At 38.7% G+C, this 14,072-nt stretch overlaps 1 protein-coding gene across 5 annotated transcripts in view; it reads right to left on the minus strand.

Moving 5' to 3' along the window:
* Window positions 1–14,072, minus strand: part of HDAC7 (histone deacetylase 7) — a 259,547-nt gene that overhangs the window by 46,821 nt on the left and 198,654 nt on the right. The window contains exon 1 of one of the 5 annotated variants that reach the window (XM_069970266.1): window positions 12,255–12,344. The exons of the other annotated variants lie outside the window; for them this stretch is intronic. The gene's annotated coding sequence lies outside the window, so the exon portion shown is untranslated. Of the gene's footprint in view, window positions 1–12,254; window positions 12,345–14,072 lie in introns of those variants that run through there. 5 annotated transcript variants of the gene reach the window in all.

A 14,072-nucleotide genomic window follows, 5' to 3' on the forward strand; every position in this document is an offset into this window, starting at 1 on the left:
TGCCTTAGTCACACCTGAGTGGATACATCCAAAACAGTTCACAATATAAAACATACACATTATATATGTGATTCATATGCCGCAGCACTATATAAAGACTGCCATTACTCATGCTGGTCCCCGTTCGTATGATGGCTCACAAACAATATTCTAAATGATCTAGTCTATATTGGAGTATAAGAGGAAGCAGTCTATGCACAACTTTTGGTAGGATTCTAACCCAAGACGTTAACAATGCCAATTGTTGAGCCATCATGCTGCCAATATAGTATTACTAACCAGCATCATAATAACGTAGAAGTCCAATTCTAACTACTAATAAAAAGAATTTAAGTAATAAGGTATTTCATTGTATCAGAGGTCCCCAAGTTTTTATACTTCAATTCGCTTATAATCCGTCTATACAGAACATGTGCACGTTTAATATTAGAATCAAAACGTTATGTTTGCATGGAGAACATATCATCTATAAAGTCTAATGGGTTATTTGTGATCCAAACTATAAAAATAAACCACAGGAACAAAAAAAAAAACCCAGACTCTTCTTTTGGCATTTGAGCTTCAGTATTAAGTCTGAGCCCAACAGAGGTTCCTCTAGTGTTTCAGTGTGCCAGTCTTAGGAGAGGCAATGCAGAGATATCTGAGCTAAACAGTTCAATGGGCCCCCTTGTGTCTAGCCACTGGTGGTCTCCACGTTCGCAGACCCCCTGAAGAAAATTTCTGGAAAATCTCTGTCATGTGTCATGAGTGTTATAGAAACCGATCAACATTTTGCAGGGATTTTTTAGCAAAGTTTATTTATTATAGAATAAATAGCTACATGTGTAGCCGATCCTCTGTGAGCTGAATAAATCACCACCAATCACCAGTCCTTGCTACAATGTATCAAGGTATATAAACATGTAAGCCCAGAGGCCAAGCTGTTTGGCCCATAGAGGATTGTATCTACCTCTATAGTCGGAAGCAGAAGACTTTTGTTATTTGGGTATACAGAGAAAACAAACAGGGATTTTGAGTTTGTCTCATTTTAAAGACACCTTTCTATATGGTCTATTAGGGTATATGGACGTCATAGAGGGGGGTCCGCTGCCCCGGACTGTTCTCTATGTCAAGTAAGGACCTACTGTATACAGGATATATTCTTGACAGTGAGCAGCCTGAGGCATTTTCCCAATAGCAATATCAGCTGTTTGTGTGTCTTCTTCTATGAAAGGGGTTGTCTGTGATGAGCTTGCCATACAAAGGATCATTCTCCTTCAGGTATCTGCAAGTCCCATAGTCCATCATACCACTATCTAATGGCTGTGGCTGCCTTTCCAAATATGAAGCTGGCATTAGAAACATGGAAACAAAGCCACACAAGAGTATCTGCAGAATAAGAACAGACGAGACAGGGAGAGCAGCCTGCTAGCAAGTGCCTAACCACACTGTATCAATGCTCCTGCCCTGCACAAATGCACTTTAAACAAACTGATCTCAATCTATTTCAGTATCATGAAAACCAGTTGTGGTTACACATACACCCTCGATGCTGTTACCCGGTGTGGTGGCTTGTGTGCATAGTGTTTCAGTTCAACTAATTCATCTACATAGAGAGGTATGTAGACATCTCCGATACATCTGTTCATGTTTATGCAATTTCATATTGTCAGCAAATAACTGCTTTCAATTCTCCAGCGAGAACTCAAATGTTGGTGCGTTAAAGAGGAAATGACATACTAAAAATAAAACAAGGTGAAGTGTTTTTATATATATCCTGTTTTCTACAAAGCTGGGGTGCACTATATCCCTGGGGGGGTTTAGGGGGGGACACAAGAATTTTAGGATGATTGAACATATGGCATTAATCTTCCGTCTATATTTAGTGATACTACTGTAATGGGTTGCGTGTGTGCATAGTTGCTGTAATCTGGAACAGGATCCATATAGCTCATTGATCTCCCAGTCTCCCTTTGCTTTATCAAACAGCACATGACATACAGGGTTTCCTGTTTCTGGATATTTCCCATTTGCATTGTATATGTTTATGGTGAAACTATCTTCCCTGAGCTAATTGTTTGGTGTTATCTGTTACCTTTTTGTTGAATAGTGACTTCATGCATTCACTTCTATAGATAAAGCAGTTTGTATAGCAACCTGAGGTATTGCAGCATTAAAAATACTAAAGGTCCCTGAACACATAAAGCTAAGTCAGCCAGCAACACTTATCAGCAGCTCTGGCCAACAATCTTACGTGTATGGGAGTGTGTTCTACAAACAAATCGGACATGTTGGATTTCGAAACCCTAAAGCCACATTTATTGGCTAAAACCACATCCTGTGCGTTCATTAATGGGCACATAATATTGTGGGATTATCAGCAATATTAGGCTGCCATTGGTGAACACATGGTGGGCTGCAGGTTTAATTCACTCAATAATTGGGTGGGTCAAACGATTACAGGATTGTTCACGCCGCCCTTTACCACTATTACTAATTAGCCCTATTGTCTCTATTATATATAGAACTGTCCGGCTGATCAGCTATGGTTCTTTGTTCTGAGCGTTTGCTTGTTCATTGGCTGATCACTGGCCCTATTACACAGTGCAATGCTGGCTTCTCTGGCCGATAATCACCCGCTACAGTGGGCCCTAACCCTTTATTTTCCAGTGAGATAAGCCACAACAAGAGTTGCTTCATATCAACTTTCGTATTAACCATCTTCAGAAATACATGCATAGCAAGAAGAGCTGCAGGAAGAGGAATACACATAGGTTCTGTTAAGGTAGTTATACAGTTTATGTTGTTTAAACTTGAGTTAAAGGGGTTGTCCCTAATATAACATATAGATGTACCTTCTCTATGAGTCAGAACAGAGCACTTCAGCATGGCCACAAGTTGGCTGAAATTTTTTCAGGCAAAACCATCTGTTTCCCTGGGGTTCAGGGTAAAGCAGCCTTTTAACTAATAGAAAAATAGAACTGTCTTTGTAGTTTCATTGCCAACAAATTATACAACATCAGCTATCCAAAGTGCATGAAGCTCACTATAGCACTAGGCAGTACACAGCAACCAATATTGCCAACCAGTGCATTGAACCATTATATCTGAGATATAAGCAAGAAATATATATCATTATTGGAATGTGCCATCAAGATGCCTTGAATATTCCAGGTTCAAGCTGTATACTTGTGATAATGGGCGGTTATTTTGTCGGGGGAGGTTGTTCTGGGGATTAAATCATAGGTCAAAGCTATAAAATACCACTGTTTGGCACAAAAAAAAACTTATGGCAAGAATTGCTAACAGAGATAAGCAAACTTGCGACAGTTCGAGTTCGCACGAACCTGAACGACCGCCATTTGGATCACGCTGACTGGAGAAGGTGGATGCAGCCTGAAAACAGCCTGGAAAACATGGATACAGCCATAGGCAGTGGAATTTAATTGTCGATCACTGAGGTTCGTGCATACCTGGACTTTCGGCAAGTTCGCTCATCTCTCATTGCCAACAACAAGTGATAACCAAATGACCAACTTCCTTTGGCCTAATAGCTGGCTTTGGATGTCTGTAAATATCCATCACATATGCATGCAGGTAGATGTAGGAATGTACTGTACACTTCTGTAATGTTTGTAAACAGCGCGTCTCACAATGACTAAGCCCGCTCTTATCAGGAGTCTATCAGAGTTCACTTTTATAGTATGTATTGTTACATGGGGCTTTCCACTGAAACTTAATCATCAGTTTCTCCACAGCCCTAAGTTTACAAAGGACCACCTCACCCCGAGTCATATTTCATTCTCTATCATCTGTATTTACCTATTGTTTACATTCTTTTATCTATTTTTTTTCAACTGGGTCATGGATTTTGGTAACCGAACGTAATGGGATAAACTGCGGTACAAAGAAAGGATTATTCAAGCTGTGACCAAATCCCTGGACCCTTCAGCAATATGACACCGGCCTTCTTCTAGTTATGGGTAACATAAATTTCATCTGAAGCTAGCATATGGCACAGCACGGCCACGTCTGAAGTCTAGCTGGCAAGCAGACATTGTAATCTAAGATTACCTTCACCCCTAACAAAGGGATGAGAGAAGTTCGTTCTTTTTAACTGAATCAAATACTTGTTTAGAACGTGCAGTGAACACATAGGAGCTGGGTACAGAAGCATAATGGAAGAACACAAATTATGTTAACTGGGGAATAACAATTCAAAGTGGGGAAACAATATAAAATGAAGCACCTTTATATGGCACATGGGCATTCCTATTTTATAAAGTGATGGTTTATCAACTTATCATGGTGGGTGAATTTGGATACCTAATGGGGAAAGGGACCAAAATTGACAAAGCATGTAAAGTGCTGCAGAATCAGTTGGTGCTATACAAATAAAAGCATATTATTAAGTTCTATAGAATATTTAGTATCATATACAGTAATTAAGTGGAAATAAATAAATAGTAAATATTAAATGTATTATTTGAACAATCAAACACTGCAACACACATCTGATTGTGGTCAAACTTTCGTTTTGTCCCTAAAACCACCTTACTATTTCCCTGAACCATTTCAACATACAATCAATTCTACCTCCAAACAGCACGACAGCACACAAGAGATGGATAGCATGGCCTCTGGTATTCTGTGAAGATATTGCTATACAAATAGAATGAAAATTTAATTATTTGTGCTTTTAATTATTTTTAGGAAAATAAAATAAAAACACCACCACAACTACGGGCAACTTTATTACAGTTTGGTACCTTTGTGCCCAAAATCTGCATACTACAAAAGTAAAAAAAAAAAAAAAAAAAAAAAAAAAGCAACATCAGAGACGCTGGAAGACCTTGCTGCAGATTTTGGCTGGGGTTGCACATTTTTTATTTATTTTCCCATATGCTGCACACGCACCACCACTATTTCTGCTGTGTCATCTGTTGCACTGCAGCTCCACTGCTTCCACACACTTCAATACTACATCTAGGTCATGTGACTTCTGATCAACCGCCATTTTGACTTCCCAATTGTAGACTACTTGCCCTCTCTTTTATATCCGCTCTCAATCCCACAGCATCACATGGGCAGCTAAAGGCAGTGCCATTTCACTGCAGGATAGATAGTGTAATAATCCTCATCTCTATACAGTATCTCTCTAGCTATGACACTATAAGTATGCAGTCAGGAAGTCTGAACTGTAAGCAAATTCATTATAGCTGTGTGACAGGAGCTGTATAATATTCATCAGTAACTATGATATGAGTTTCTGTTTCCCCTGTGGAGAGCTTGTGTGGTACAGTCCATGCAGCTTGAGTGTATAGGAAGCTACATATAGCTGAGATGCTGACCTCACTGACAGCACAAAAACACAAGTAATTTTCAGGGGTGTCACCACAAGATCACATGACCCAACTGAAGGAAGACATTCCATGAATTTTCAATTAGAAAAAAGCAACTAAATGAAGTAATACTTGTTAAATTATATATATTGGATGACTAGCTGCATAATGAACTTCAGGTCTCATTCACATGGCTAGTACTTTAATCCACTGCATGGAAAATCTGCAGCAAATCGTCCCCGTGTGCATTTACCCTTATCTCAAACAGAATCTGATATTACTTTAAAAGCCTCCAGAGTTTTGTCACCCTTTCTCCTTAAAGAAAATAAAAATAAACCATTAATTATTATTTTTTTTTTTTAAAGGCACCAGAATAAATATAACCCATCTGCGCTTGTCAAACAGCTTGGGACACCTGCCAAAAACACTAGGTTGAGTGCCAGGTCTCTGTGTGGCCCGTGGGAACTCCTAGGCAGGGTGAGACGGTGATCTCTCATCTCCTCCTACCTTGCTCTCTGAATCACTGGAGGCTGCACCTTGATTGTGTAAAGATATGAGTGTAAAAATAATACTGCATACATGGAGGCTTGAGGAATGCACTCTCTTTGTAGAACTTTCTGGACATAGGTAGTGGCATTGAAGGTCTGCTATGTTCTCTATGTGCTCAGGATAGAAATCAGCTTTTATGAGGCCCCGTATAAAGGTAATAACGCCAGCCAAAGCAATTAACCAAAGAAGGATGGCTGGCAGATCAGAGACCGAGTGAACTATGTAGGCATGGCTGCTGTATACCTTGGTATGTAGTCAATGCCTGATATCTCAGGCGTAGCAAAACCTGGGCCTGGCTTGATAGTGCCGTCTATTCAGTCTGCACACTGATTGAATACTATTGTAAGCTCTTAGGTAGATACCTGGGAACATTTTTCCTGTTGGCAAGTGTATGGGATGCTTTTGATAGAAGTAAGTGAATAGGTGATCGTCTGGTCCATACTGGCCATTATAGGTGTTCACACTTGCCATACATAATCAATGACATTGAGCGATGGACAAAATTTTTCTGGGAATGTTTTGAGAACATTCTTTCCTGAAAAATTGCTTGTGGATGAAAAAAAAAAAATTCTGAACAAAAGTTTATTCATCAGTCAAGAATTGCAAACACAGCTGACTTCTTCCCAGATGATACCAATCTTCCATAATTTGGCTAAAACAATTGTTATATTTTACCTGAAATACAATCATTTTGAATGAAATCATCCATTTTCATCAAATAAGTAATGTGTATAGGCTCCTTAAAATTCCTGCCTAAAGAGAATTGTTGGTATAAGTATTTTGTACCAGCAAACTTTTTTACGCAGTTGTAAAAGAATTACTGATTTTGACACATGCATTAATTCAGAATTTATAGGTGTCCTCTTACGGGTAGGCTGGAATCTTGAAGTGTTCCTCTAAAGTGAACAGGAGTTTTTTTTTTCTCCAGTTTAGAAAATGTGGCACAGAGCCATGTGGCTTTTTAGGGCTTGTTGTGTGTGCGTGTGTGTGTGTGTTTTTCTTTTGAACCACAGAATGCAATATCCTTGACCTTTTTATTTCAGGGAAATTCAGAGATAAATTTAAATAAGAAATTACTCGTATTTGGGTATACTTCAATCCATTAGTACAAATGGTGGATTCTTACTATAGGTATCAATGATCCTAATTCTAAAGCTCTGTTTAGTGAATACCTCACTTGTTACAGGAAACACCCATGCACAGCAACAAAAAAAGAAATGCAATGCAAGATATTGTCAGCTGGAGGGCATGATGAATGGACAAGTATTTAATACATGTTCTAATAACACTACTGTGGATTCAGGTATTGTTTTTTACCTGAATGCTCACATATTGGCTGTTTTGTGCCCTAAAGCAAAGAGAAATCAAATATTGCATAGAATTGGTATGTAACAATAGAATCATATTTCCCATTTTCGTACTGTAGAAAAAGAGCAATGTGCCTTAGTGAATACCTAGATCCGATATAGCCTTACAAGATATCAACCAAACTAGAAGCCCAGATAGCCATGTAGTCTGGCAACCAGAGGCAGGAAAGGAAATAACACTCACTATGAACATATTTGTAAGAACAAGCTACAGTAGAACGGAAGACAAAAGCCAGAGAACAGTATTTCCTTATTATCCTATTCCTTGCTCTAAACATTCTCAAGACAGAATGATAATGTGCTAGGAGAAAAGTCATGGGCGTTGGATCTCAAGAGCTTAGACTATGGGTGGAGGGGGTTTAAGGTGCGCCTTGAATTAAATGACTAGGAAACCAGATCATTTCCACATAAAAGGACAGGAGTTGGGCGTCTGTAATCCCGTAAAGACAATTCAGTAAGGAGGCTACCTTTGGGATACCTTTTCCTAATAGTTCCTTTGGAAATATGACAAAACTGACAAGACTTGGCACGTTTGCCGTGGTTAGTTTTTATGCACCGGTCCTGGCGGAGCTCCCGTGTCTTGCACTGATATTTATGCAAAATTATGAAATAAAACATTTGCTTGTGCAACATCCTGGTGATTTTATTAATATTGTTCAATGTATAAGGTTATGAAACGTAAAAAGATAACCAAGGTGAAAGGTCAGGAGTTATTGTTAAACTTAGAGAATGAAGCTACCAAAAACTATTCAATCAAGAATAAAGTTGCCAAAAAAAACCTTATCATATTCATATGAATATTAATTGGTCAAAACAAACCAACTAAGAATAACAGGCGCAGAACCCAGTGGATCACTATCGGTACCATTACAAATCCTTTGGGACTATATGGCTCTCAGATTCTCCAATTGAAAACCTATACAAAGTCCAAAGCCTATTTTTTTACTGCAAGACTATGCAAATTTGCCAATTGAAGGTCTGGAATAGCTGGGTGATGACCTCCATCTGAGAGCTGTAATGGTGGTCATACGAATTGTTACCAGACATTTCCATGCACTAGACACCCATCCCCCTATACTGTCTTCTATATTCTTTAAACACTCTTAATATAACGTTCTAACAGTAGAGAGCAGAGTGGAAGTAAAATTCCTAAGTCCTTGACGAACAGGATGTTAGATACAAGACAGGATGGTAAGCTCCAACTACGAAACACAACCAGTAGGAAACATAACCTTTAAAATACAACTACTTTGATTAGAAAATAGAGCGGTAAGATCAGTACGTTCTAGGTAATTTTCCTCTTTTAGGACTGTCTTTAGAGACCTTTTGTTCATTATCCCATTTCATTTTACCATTTTAACATACCATACGCTTCTGTATAGAAAAAAAACATGTTTCCCCTGAATGTGCGGCAAAATAACAGGGGAAATCAATATCTAAAACTATTTGCACACAATTTCTGATCTGAGGACCTGCAATTAATATGCAGCAAGCTGCACTTACTGACATAGTGGATGACTAAATAACTGACAATCAGTTATCAAAAACAAACATATGATATTATGTTACAGCGCAGGTTGGAAATTTGCATATTCTTACCCATAATCCCCAGTGTGATTGTTTGTGTCTTTTGTATCTATGGAGCTTGCTTATCCTTTTGCTTGCTGAGAATGTAAAAATGTCTTCTCAAACAATGGTGTTATTTAAAACCATAAGAGTATGTCAGATGTCCCCTGCATGCCATAACTGAAAACATCGACATTTCTAAACTAAGACAAATACCACTTTAAAAGACGCCTAAATCAATGGATTATGTTGACTATGGGACTGGGCGTCATGTCAGAAAAATGTTTGTACTATGCAAAAATACAAAACATGCATACCTGCCATGTATATTGTTACTTACAGTGTTCAGATACGCCTCATTGTGTACACACTGTTATTGTGCCTTGAACTGTAAAACAACCAGTATGCACAAATGCATTTCTAGGATAGTTTGATCACTACGCGCAAACCATCCAAAGAACATCACCAAATGGAGAGGGAGAGGAGCGATCCGTGGCTACCCATGATGCCCCTACCCGTTACGTTCCACCTGACGAAATTCCGGTGGAACATAACGCGTAGGGGCATCATGGGTAGCCACGGATCGCTCCTCTCCCTCTCCATTTGGTGATGTTCTTTGGATAGTTTTCAATTTTCGTTCGACACTTTTCATTGTTCATTAGAATATTTTCTCCTATCACCATTTATTTGACACATACACAGTCACATACACTCATTTATATATATATATATATATATTTTTTTTTTGTACTCATCTTTCTTCATTACTAGGGTGTATATGCACTATGTTCCACCTATGAGGGTCAGTTGAGCTATAACATAGGACCGTGACTTCACCCTGGGGGTACTCCATACCGTGTGGGTCCCACCATGTGTGTTTTTTCCTTTGGGAATTTTAATTGTTTTTAATGTGTAGGGATGTGTTATTCCTCTTCCTGCCTTTGTGTCAGTACATGTTAACTTTCTATGTATTTCTAATAAATATTTTTGCATTATTTAACTTTTTTCTCTGGAGTGCTCCTTGATATCACATACCCCTGTTTTTCTCTTGGTGTTGTGTATCTGTTCAGGTATGTGAGGTAGCACCCGTGAATTTATTACTTTTGGGTAGTGCATGCCCCAATTTTGGTTATAATTACATGTGTAACCACATACATCATTCAGGAGTTCGGTGGGAACTGTATTGGTGGCAATACTTTTTCACGCTGGTTTGAATACAATTTTAATAACTTAGGAGTGCATGACAACTCAAGAACTTTCATTTATTCCAAGCTTTCCTCATGGTTATACGTGGCGGAAGCTGCCAGGTTATGGCTAATCCATTAGTCATACCAAAATGATATATTAAGTAGGAGGTATGAGGTAACGTACGCCTGGGGCCTCCTTTCTCCCATATGTTTTGGGAACTAGTTCTCCTGACCATTGTTAAGGCAAATGGAGGTGAGGTGCGTGTTTAGTGAAGAGTAACCACTATATACAAGCTAATGGACAGGAAGAGTATGCTTCTAGGGTATGGGACACAATTGTTGTTATTTTGGGGAGGAGGGGAGAATCTTCCTTCTGCATCTTGAATTCTATTTCTGTGTATCCTGTCATGTCCCCCTCCCCTCCAGGCCAGCTCAGATTTCCTCCAGCGGTATCAATAGCACAGAGGATCCCACAGCTAACCAGTTTGGCCTTTACAGTACTTCCTTTAACTATTTCACTAAAAAACTAAACTCAACTTAAAAAAAAAAAACCTGAAAGACATTACAAAGAAGTCATTTCCTGGCTGGTTTAACTAGAATATAAGATGTATCATGTGAACTATGCAAAAAAGTGAAAACATTTTTTTATGTTATATGTTATACATCACACTGATGGAAAAAATACAATACTTTCAAAACATTTTTTTGTATGCTACAAAAACTGATCATATATCTTGTGGCATATGTGACTTTCTTTAAAGCTTAACCTTCCACTAGCAACTTAATCTGTCATCTGTCTAGCTTGGGGCAAATACCGAATTTACTGTGGTTAGGACAGTGCCCACACTATCCTCAGCAAACAAAGATTAGTTAGTAAACAGGCTGCCAAGTATTACTTATAAGCACGTGCTACTATTATATATCTTCATCATTGTTCTTTATATATATATATATATATATATATATATATATATATATATATATATATATAAATACTCTTTATAGGACTGGTCACATAATGGCACCGAATTTATCAATCTGCCTGAATACAAAACAAGTGACGACTAGATGGCGCTCATATTGCACAGTGATCCGCCTGTCTGAAAGGCATGCCTAGAACATGGTCAATGGAGGCAGCTGGTGTACCGCCTCATTAATATGTATGAGCCTGCAACCAATCGTTCACCAGAAGCTATTCACACAGTTGAGTATCATCATTGATGACATTTTCTTAGGTAAGTTTTTATATTGAAGAAATTAAAAAGAGTAATGCTGGGTTCACACTGCGTTTTTGCAGTTCGTTTAATGTATATGTTTTAAGAAAAAAAACGGCTGCAAAAACAAAGGCCATTATATAGAAACGAGTTAAAAGGGATGTGGTAGTTCAAAAACAACAAGTATAATAACTTTGCATTACACTTAAAATGGAATTCAGGTCTTCTAGAAAATGTATTGAGTAAATCACTTCAAATAGCCTCTACCATACTGCACATACAACTAAGGAGAATAAAAGACTTTTGAGACTTGAGTGTTCTCAGAAGCTGTTAAGAATACAGAAGGAAGGAAGAGCATAAGGCTACTCAAGTGCCACAGAAGAGGCCTAGGCTGTGTAAGCTTTGGATAACATGAATATGGAAACTTGAGGCCTGAGAGGTAACATTAAGGTACATTTCCTGACTCCTGTCTCAGACCTGTCAATTTACAGCTAAAGCTCTGCATGTGGGGTATTCCTCAATACACCAGGCAGAATGCAATGCAAAACAGTAGGATTAATACCAGCATAATCCCTGTGTACTGTGTACAAAGATTGAAAAAAATTACAAATCGCATCTAACATTACATGGTGTATTTCAACCTTACATTTCTAATGTATAGTTATGCACAGTAAGTGCATACTACTGTAGTACACGCATGTAGGACAATACATTATACCCTCAACAGGATTGCTCCTTCACTGTACATCATAATATATATTAGCTTTGCTATATGAATATCAACTGAAGCCCATAGCCAAGGTAATTCACTTCTGAAGTCAGGTAAAGAGAATCATAAATCACTAAGCTCGGCTAGGTATACATGCATGTATACAAGATAATTCAAATAAAAATAGTCAAATAACGGACAAGTAAACAGTAATCCTTTTAAATAGCATCTCCTTAAAAAGCAGAGTATGACAACTAAGCCATGACATACAGTTTATGTTTTTAGAGTCCAAAAGGGTCCAGAGTTTATATCCATTGTATCTTGGTAACTGGACATCTTACCTTACTGTGCTTTATAAAAGTATTCTCTTCCTGCAAATAGGAAAATAAAAATCCCAAAGATCCTTCAGTTTCATCATCATCATCATCATCATCATCCCTGCTAGTGACAGAGCATTCCTTCTCCTCCTATTTCATCTCAGAGTTTGGATGTTTTTGGAAGACGCTTTCCCATGCTTTCATTAAGGAAAGGTAACACCCACTGAAAATGGGACATTGCCTTAGGCTTCTCTAAGCACCCTACGCAGGTCCAGCCCATGCCACCTCTTTGGCTAGACAAGCCCAGCAAGGAGAGAATCTGTCTGGCCTGTGCCTTGGAAGAAACAAGAAAAAACAGATGCATCGGTAAAGCAGGGACTTCCTGATCGACAAGCTCTGCAAGCTGGTTTGAGGTAGACTCAAAGAAAAGAAAAGAAAAAAAATACATGTCACAACTGTACCAGCATCAAGACAAACAACTGAACCAGTAATACTTTGTCAATATGTATAATAGAAATTCTAACAAAAAGCAAATGTGGATCCAGCACATCCGAAAGATGCAAAAAAAAAAAAACTGTTAAAAATCTAAACTTTAATTCATGTTGCTATTAAAAATGTAAACCCACTCAGAGAGTGTTGCGGCTGGACGACGTGTGTCACGCATGCGCGCTTAGTCATGTGCTAGATCCACATTTGCTTTCTGTTGGAATTTCTATTACAAGAGGGCTGGCTACGCGGGATCCATGCACCCCCCAACCAATAATCAAAGCCCGGGAAGTAAACAGGTGAGCTGACACCATCTACTATATTTGTACAACTTGTTATATGTATAATAGGTATTGAGAAGGCAAAATAGCCAAGTTGGACATCGGGAGAAACACTAAGGGGGACATTTATTAAGTCCAACGTTTTTTACGCCGGACGTAAAAATGTCCCCGCATCTCCGGCGCTACGGGGATTTATGTAGAGGCGGACTGCCTCTACATAAATCCTGTGCGCTCCGGTGCGCATGGCCGAAAACCTACGCCAGCTGAGGACTGGAGTAGGTTTTCGGCGTATGAGTCCGCGCCCTCAGTTCCGCCCCCTTCACACCCCCTCCCCGCCCCCGGCGTACCCGGCGGAAAGTGCCCATTTGCGAATAAAATAATGCGCAAATCGGCACTTTCCGCCAAAAACCCCTGTACTCCCGTTGATACATGTCCCCCTATGTGTATAGAAACCAGACGTCAACACTAACTTGATAGAACATACTAATGGTATCCATAAAGATATATCTTTCTCGAGTGACTGTCATTTTGGAAATACATAAAGACAACCATAAAAAGAGATCTTCAGACCTCACTTACAATAATCACATTGTGACGGCAAATGTTACAATGAGTACTCTCACCTAGAACACGTGTATTTTAGGTATGCATTTCATGTAATAACCTATACAAGGATATGTAGACCAATAAATATATAAAATCTCCAACACCTCCAAAACACCAGCTAAACCAAAGTTATCAGTAGATTATACATCAGAAGAGTATACAACGCTGATTCTAGATCTGCAATTTTTATCTTTCTATGTTCCTTGCTTTCCTATGTTCTATGTTTTATGCTTTCCTTAGCTATAAACCCATAAATGAAGGAGTCTAAATAGTCCTCTGCATTATGATCTTGAGCTAAGTAGTCCTCTCTATGCATCAACATGCCCACTTAGTAGGCTTACAGTGAGGAAATGCAAAATAGTATAAAGCTACAGATTTGGAATCAATATCCTTTATCCTACTTACAAATGACTTTAGTTTAGGGTTTTGTAGAGGGTAGGTTGGAGGAGACAGAGTCCGTTTAGGTATG

The sequence above is a fragment of the Dendropsophus ebraccatus genome, chromosome 5, assembly GCF_027789765.1.
Source record: "Dendropsophus ebraccatus isolate aDenEbr1 chromosome 5, aDenEbr1.pat, whole genome shotgun sequence".
Taxonomy (NCBI): Eukaryota; Metazoa; Chordata; class Amphibia; order Anura; family Hylidae; genus Dendropsophus; species Dendropsophus ebraccatus.